Source organism: Dasypus novemcinctus, chromosome 22, assembly GCF_030445035.2.
Source record: "Dasypus novemcinctus isolate mDasNov1 chromosome 22, mDasNov1.1.hap2, whole genome shotgun sequence".
Lineage (NCBI taxonomy): Eukaryota > Metazoa > Chordata > Mammalia > Cingulata > Dasypodidae > Dasypus > Dasypus novemcinctus.
The window spans coordinates 59,641,666-59,650,248 of NC_080694.1; positions in this window are offsets into that span (position 1 = coordinate 59,641,666).

Here is an 8,583-nt window from a genome sequence, read left to right on the forward strand (position 1 = left end):
CAAACTCACAGCCACCCCTGGTATAATTGGATGTTTCCTCCTTTATTTTTGTTGTTAAAAGATTCATTTTATTTTTCTCACCCCCACCACTTGTTGTTTCCACTTGCTGTGTCTGTTATCTTTCTTGTTTCTTTAAGAGGCACCAGGAACTGAACCCAGGGCCTCTGATGTGAGAGGGAGATGCCTAATTGCTTGAGCCATATCCTTTTGCTGCTCTGTTGTGTCGCTCATTATGTTTTTCTTCTTGTGTCCCTTGTTGTGTGAGCTTGATGCACCTGCCCATCACTAGAGATCACTGTCGTTTTTAGGAGGCACTGGGAACTGAACCCCAGATCGCACATGTGGTAGGCGGGAGTTCAGTCGCTTGAGCCATATTTGCGTCCCTACTCTTTTTTTTTAATCTATCCAAAAGCATTTATTAGGGGTTGTGCTTACACGGAGGGCTGTAACTACCTCTCAATGGACAATGAGACCGGAAAATTCACTCCAATAGGTCCACACCTATGGTTGCCACTCTACAGGTACTACATAGTTCAGGGACAGAGGTGGCTAATGCCAGGGCTTGTATGTAAGTTATGGGAACACCTCTCGGTATGTGCTTTTTTCAAAACAAGATGTGCTTGACACAGGCAATGTGTACATTTATAGCAGTCAAAGCTGGGCATGCTTCTAGGGAGTCATGGTGCATTAGTCAGCCAAAGGGGTGCTGATGCAAAATACCAGAAATTGGTGGGTTTTTATAAAGGGTATTTATTTGGGGTAGGAGCTTACAGATACCAGGTCATAATGCATGTCACTTCCCTCACCAAAGTCCATTTTCACATGTTGGAGCAAGATGGCTGCTGATGGCTGTGAGGGTTCAGGCTTCCTGGGCTCCTCTCTTCCCAGGGCTTGCTTACTCCTGGGCTCAGGGTTCCTCTCTTCCTGGGGCTGGCTTCTCTTTCCTCTGTGAGCTGACTTCCCAGGGCTCCAGTTTAAAGCTTAAGCATCAAACTCCAACATCAAAACTCTAACATCAAAAACCCTCAACTCTTTCTTTTGCCATGCCTTTTATCTGTGAGTCCCCACCCACAAAGGGGTAGGGACACAACGTCCTAATGATGGCCCGATCAAGGTTCTAATCATAACTCAATCATGCCCAGGTGCAGATCAGATTGCAAACATAATCCAATATCTATTTTTGGAATTTATAACTATGTCAAACTGCTACACATGAGCAGGGATGCCTGAGGAGGGGTCAGGGGCAAGGTCAACTCTCCCTCAGGTCCCTCCTCTTCTTGATAGTATTTTTTCCACTGGGTTCTGGATGCCACCCACTCCTCATGTTCTTCTCGTTCTGCTGGTCACCTTTTCTTAGTCTCCTTTGCTGGTTGCCCCTTTTCCAACCTCTGAATGTTGGAGGGTCCTGAGAGTTCAGTACCTTAAACCTCTGCTTTTTTCTCTCTGCACACTCTCCCTAAGGAAACCCTTCCCATCCCGTGATTTAAAATACCCTAATTGCATATATATCTCCCAAGGTCCAGCTCCAGAGTCTTCCTGGTCCCCAGATCCATGCATTCAATTGCCTATGTGATACCAGTGCAAAGCAGAATTCTTAATCTCTAGAAATTCCATACTATTCATCCAGGTTCTTAGGCCAAAGACTCTGGAAAGACCTATGAAAAAAGACCATCAGCAGGTCTTTTTCAACTCTCCCTTCAAAGTATAACCCAAATCCAGCAGTCAATCTTCACGGTCTCCATCAAAGCCCCATGACATCTTGCCTGGACTCCTGGTGTAGCATCCTCACTGGCTCCCTTACTTCCCCTCTTGCCTCCCCATAGTCTGTTCTCAACACAGCAGCAGCCAAAGTCCTACCTGTTAAAACCAAAACTCATGATATCACTCGTGAGCCCAAAAGTCCCCCATGGTTTCCATCACACTCACAAAATCTAAAGACATGGCCATGCCCTGGAAGAATTTCCATGATGGGGTCACAGCTTGTCTTTCAGACCACTTCTCCCACTCCCACTGCACCTCCAGCCACCTAGCCCTCCTTCCAGTGCCTCAGGCTCCATCTTTCCCACCTTGGGACCTTTGCATCCACCCCCAACCCCTGCCTGGAACAGGGTAAACTCTGGGTCTTTACATGCTGATTCTGTCCCATCCATTGTCTTGACTTAAATGCCACCTTCCCTGACCTCCCTCCCATAGCAAGTCTTCCCCATTCATTCTCTGTGCCTGCACCCCATTAGCCTTCTCCATACTTTAGCACTTGAAAGGCATTTAGAACCTATGTATTGCATAAATGATGCAATAACAAAAGAGAAGTAATAAATCCCTGAAGATTATTTGAACCAGGCCAATGGCAGGGAGCATAGAAGATGGATTTGAGGGTCTTTTAGAAGGAAAACCAGACAGAATTTGCTGATTTGAGTGGGATAAAATATGAGGAGTACTGGATGAATGAAATCATTACTTGGGCAGTTGTGTAGATAACGGTGCTGTTAAGAAAGATACCAGAGAAAGAAGAAACGTGTATTGAGAGGTGGGGATTGTGTTGAATCTAGCCTGGTCCGAGGTGCCTGTGGGCCAACCTGTGGGACACATTTAGAGGTAGGTGGGCCTGGAGATTGGGAAAGAAGTCTTGAGCTAGGAACGTGGCATGCTCTGCATGTGGGCTGCCCAAGGAGCACATGTAGAGTGAGAGGTAGACCACGGAACCCCTGGGAACACCACATTTAGGGATGGACAAGGAAGAGTAGGCATCCCTGGAAGGAGAATTAATCAGCTGTGCGACCTTGAGCAAGTTACCTGAAATTTCTGGGTGTTCTTTTGTGGATTATAAGAACGAAGGACTGGAGTAGTTCTGTTCCAAAACTAATGATCAGGGAGAGAAGCGTTGCCTACTGGTTAAGAGTGCAGGCTCTGGGGCCAGACTCCCTGGGCTTATATCCCAGTGTCGCCAGCTCCTGCCTGTGTGATTTGGAGCAAAGCTTTGGGGATTACTTTCCTCCACTGTAAATGGGCATAACAACAGCACCTTCCTTCTAGGCTGCTGCACCAGTAAATGGGGGGCCTCATGAAAAGCTCTCGGACCAATGTCTGGCACATGGTAGTAGCTTCTCAGTAACTATTTAAAAAGTCAGTCTACAGGATTTTATTTATTCTTCCTTTCTAGAGTCTTCCATGGGGGAACCAATGATGAAGTGGTACTTCTGCTCCAAGTGGAGGGGAAGTTAGGTGATCAGTCTCCAAATCTCCTCTAAGAAGCACATAACCCATTTGAGACTTAACATCCATTGAATGGACTTGTACCCTTAAGCTTAATACAGAAAATATTCAGGAGGAGGGAAAAACCCTAGAGAATATGGGTAGTAAGGGGTTAGGAAGAAAAAAAAAGGAAGGACTAAATGTCTGGAAAAGGCAAAGCAGAGGTGCTGACGGGCTGGGGCAGCATGAGCTATCGATGCTCTGGAATCTCCCCGGGTCACCTCGCCAGGACACTACTTGGAAGCAAGAGGGATGGGCACTAAGATCTTTCCTCAGGGGGCTTGGGCCTGAGACCATGGAGAGTAGCCCACAGGCTTGGGCTTCTCTCCAATCTGCAACAACGACAGCTACATCGAGGTGACTGCTCTTTGGCTGGAGCCACAAGAAACAAGGGCTTCATGGCCCTCTCTGCGTCCTTGGTGTCCTCTTCACTTGCTTCCAGCCTTGCCAGGTTGCATTGCCATTCTCCAAAGGTAGACTCCAGGGAGAGGGAGGCCAGAGGAAATGGGCTCTTCGATTTCCCCTCCTTGATCCCCAAACACAGCTTTGGACCACATCCGTCCTTCTCCTCCAAACTGGGTGGCATCTGTCCATCAGCAGCCGATGGTACTCACATATGTGGATGCCTGTGGAGCCAGTATGTGGGGCACAGCCCTGGACAGGACAGAAGTGGTTGGGGTCTACCTCTCGCCTCCCAAGCCCCTGGTCTGCTCACTGACATGGCCACGCGCTCAACTCTGTCATCTCCTGCCTCTTTCCCAAGACCTGGTGCAGTGCTCTGTGCAGCTAGTGCCTGGAGATCTGCCTTTTCCTCCTAGTCAATCTGGCAGAGAGCATCCGTTCCTTATGGTGGTGATGTCACCTCTTCAAACATCAGGAACTCTGAGGGACGCAAGGTTTCTCATGGCTTTATCTGTGCAGCCCCTAGTTTGTTCCAGGCACTACGGCTTATATGTCCCTGCTCACGGCTCTCCTCTACTCCATATGTTGTTCTCCACAACGCGCTAGGCAGGGAGCCTAGAGCAGGGTAATTCAATCAATGTCCCTGCTTCTGCATCTGTAAGGTGGGCAGGAGACGAGTACCTGCTCCAGAAGGTGTGTGGGGAGAACCAAGCACAGCTTCTGCACATATTAACCCTCGATGAACATGTTGGCTGTGGAGCTGGGGTTTTTCCCGTGGGTGAAGGGGAAACATGACAAGTTTGGTGTGAGAATACGTGCACATTGGAACTAGTAATGGGGCAGGAAAGAGGGGAGCAGGGGCGCGTTTAGATTGTGGTCTCTGGCATGGTACCCCAGGTGGTACTCGATGATGAGACAGATGGTGGGAGGCAGGGGCCAGGTGGAAAACTATTGTGACACTCCAGGCAAGAAATGACGGGGGAATGAAGCCAGGCCCTGGCCTTGGGGATGGGAGAGGAAGGGACTCGAATACTAACGTAGAATCTCCCATGTGGTTGTCACTGCTCTAGGGCCTCACTTGTATTACCATAACATTCAGCACAAAACGAGGAGATGGAGGTGCCTATTTACCCCATTTAGTCCAGAACTGTGCTCTGGAGAGGGTAAAGAGCTCATCCAGGGCCACACAAACACTGAGCTGGAACTCGAGCCCAGGCAGTCTCCTTTCAGAGTCTCCTTTCTAACCACCAAGTGGCACTGCTTTAAGGGAAGTGCAAGCAGCAGCACTGGGCTATTAGCCCGATGTTGAGGCTACGAGAAGAGCCAGAGGAGTTGAAAGGGACTGTTCAGTGGCTCATTCACTCGGACAGGGTTTGCAGGTTAGTTTTGGGGACACTGTCCCTGAGGCCTCTAATGGGAAATCATCCCGCGGGCATTTCGGGGAGTTTAGGGGTGGATGGTTGGGGACAGAAACCCGGGCCTGGAGACAGTTTACAGCCCTGAAAGTGCACTGGGCCCCAAGGAAGAGCATGGGGTGAGGAGAGAGCTCGGGCCTGGGGCTCGGGGCACACAGAAGGGCTAGATTTAAGGAGCCCCTGGAAAGCACCAAGGGGGCCCTGGAGATTGAACGTGGAAGCCCTCCTTAGGGACCCCATGAAGAGAGCACAGAGAAGGGTGCTGCCCCCGTGCTGGGAGGCAGGGACGCAGTTCATGTGTGTAAAGGCAGGGGTCAGTCGTCACGGCAGACAGGGGAGCGGAGGAAGGTCCTACCAGTGTAAGGAAAGGAAGGAATTCTGCCAACAGCCTGAGCGCGCTTGGCCAGGGCTTCTTGCCCGGTTGGGACCACAGCCCATGCACATGTTGAGAGAGGTGTAATTATTTGCATATGAAAAGTCCAGGACTCAGTAATAATTTTGGAAACGAAAAAGGAATTTATTTAAGGTGGGCCAGGCTCGGAGATTTTCATTCAATATCCAAGCCCCAAACAAGATTTTCATGTTCCTTTTATACAGAGGAAGAGCTAAAGGGTCTTTTGTTTCAGTGCTCAATAAGTTTGAATTAACACATATTTCTCACATTTTAGGTAAGCTTTTAGCTGGACTTCATACATTCTAGGTAAGCTTTTAGCACATTTGGTTTGTACTTTCCCTGAATATTTAAAGTTTATACAGTTTGCATTGCTAAACTGTTTTTCCGGGATTGGAGTTGTTGTCATAGTCACCAAGGGCAGAGCTGCAGCTCTCACTGTCCCACACGCACAGCTCAGGACACACACAGCTCAGGTGATCTATGAAGATATGAACAGTCCCCCACCCATAGCCTGTATACGACACCCTGACCGCAGCCTGAGCCTGAAAAAGACCCAGCTGAGCTCCACCCAGACTTGTGGCTGCCAGAAACTGAGAGGACCAACGGGCCCTGTGTAAGCCACTGAACTGCACCCAGCAACAAGAGATAACCGAGGCAGAGGGGGCAGGCAAGGGACCAGTGGCCTAAAGAGACCGAAGGCCCAAAAGGTAAGCCTACACCTCCAGCCATCACCTGTCACCCGGTGGCACGCCTGGCACCCCTAACGCCCACTCTGCCTCTCCACTTGCGTCTCTGATAGGCTCCTTGACCTTAAGGCATCCGGAACTGAACTAACGGTTCCAGGCCACCTCTTCTCTGCCCCCACAACCTGCTTCTCTCCGGCTTTCCCCATCTCGGTAAACAGCAACTCCATCTTCCTAATTTCTTAGGCCTAAGACCTTGGAGTCACACATCCATCCCCAAAGCCTCTCTACTCCACCTTCAAGATAAACATGGCATCTGCGTCTCTCAGCATCAGCACAGCTTCCCCGGGTCTCCTGCCTGGACCTCTACATAGCTCCCAGCTTCCCTCCATCCTTGCTGCCTACAGATTAGTCTCAGCCAAGCCCTTGGAGGAACTCTCAAAACATAAATTAGAGGGGGTCGCTCCTCTGCTCAAAACCCTGTCGAGGCAAAGATGAAGAGAGCACGAAGGCTTTGAAGGTCGTTTCAGATCTGAAACCCCTCTGAAATCACCCCCTCCTCTGCTCCCTGGCCCTCCCTGTGCTCTAGCTACCAGCCCCTTTGCTACTCTTCAAACAAACCATGCAGCTTCTGCCTCTGGGCCTTGGCGCTGCTGTTCCCTGTAACTGAATTCTTTTCCCCCCGGTGTTCCTAGAGCTGGCTCCCCGCTTCATCACCACCTATTTAAAATGGCACTTGCATCTTCCTTACTCTGACTTGTTTGTGTCCTCAGCATTTACCACCATGTGTCCTGCCGTACATGTTACCAGATACAGGAGAGGTAGTCATGTTCTGTGCAGTGACCGTGAGCCTGAACTAGCAAATGCTGGGCCACTGCTCCTGGTGGACAAACAGAGCTTCATTCCTGTGAGCCTCTGCTCACATCACGTCTCCACCAGCTCATTAGTACAGAACATTTTTTTTTAAATGGGGCCAGTTAAAAGAGTTTATTAAGAAACAGGAAGAGAGATGGCACATGCAGGTAGGAGAGCAGCTGACTCCTCAGCCAGTGCTCCAGAACCTCACAGCTCAGCCTCAGCTGCCCACCTGCCCCGTGGCGCCTTGGACAGCCCAGGTCCTGGGGCGCTGTGCCCCTTGCTGGAACGCCCTCCTCGGCCTCCCCTGACACCTCTGTTGGGTCCTGCTCAGAGACCCCCCCTCCACAGACCTCTCCCCCCAAACTCCTGTGACGGCTGCCCTTCCACTCCCGGGCCCGTGGGAGCAGGGCCCACGGCCGCTCCCTGGCAGCTGCTCCCTGTGACAGGCCCTGGGCCAGGCTGCTGGTGCTCAGCCAGTGCACAGCCTTTTGAGTGTGTTCCTGTTTAAAGGCCCCTTATTAATCTTATCGTTGATTCATTAACATTGAACTCACTCCCAATACACCATAACGCACTTCTGATCAAACCTCACTGCAGCGGTTGGATATGGTTATGGATTCCAAAAATAGAGATGGGATTATGTTTATAATCTGGTCTGTACCTGGGTGTGATTAAGTTAGGATTAGGGCTTTGATTGGGCCAAATCTTTAGGGCAGTGAGTCCCCACCCCTTGGTGGGTGGGGAGTCACAGATAAAAGGCATGGCGAAGGACAGAGTTGAGGGATGCTGATGTTGGAGTTTGATGCTGAAGTCTTAAGCTGGAGCCCCAGGAAGTCAGCACACAGAGGAAAGAGAAGCAAGCCCCAGGAAGAGAGGACAAGAGCCAGGAGAAAAACACAGGAATAGAGACGGCTCCTTAGACACAGCAGAAACCCCAGGGAGAGAGACAGAGCCATTCACTGACAGTCTACAGCTGACCTTGTGGAGAGAGGCTAAGTCTACAGAGCCTCATAGTCTATGGCTGACCTTGTGGAGAAAACAGAGGAGCTGAGCCCAGAGGAACCCGGCAAGCCTGAAGCCTCACAGATGTCGGCAGCCATCTTGCTCCAACAGGTGAAAATAGACTTTCTAAAGGAAGTAACTTATGCTTTATGGCCTGGTATCTGTAAGCAACTACCCCAAATAAATACCCTTTATAAAAACCCAATCAATTTCTGTTGTTTTCCATCAACACCTCTTTGGTTAATACATATAATTACATCTAATGCCACATCATATCACCTCTAAGAATCCAATAAATTCTTTCTTTTATTAAAGATTTTTAAATTATTTCTCTTCCCTTTCACCCCCGTTTTCAAGTTGTCTGCTCTCTGTGTCCATTCACTGTGTGTTCTTCTGTGACTACTTCTATCCTTATCAGCGGCACCAGGAATCTGTTTGTTTTTGTTGCATCATCTTGTGTCACCTCTCCATGTGTGCAGCACCATTCTTGGGCAGGCTGCACTTTCTTTTGCACTGGGTGGTGCTCCTTACCACATGCACTCCTTGCCCATGGGGCTCCTCTACATGGGGGACACTG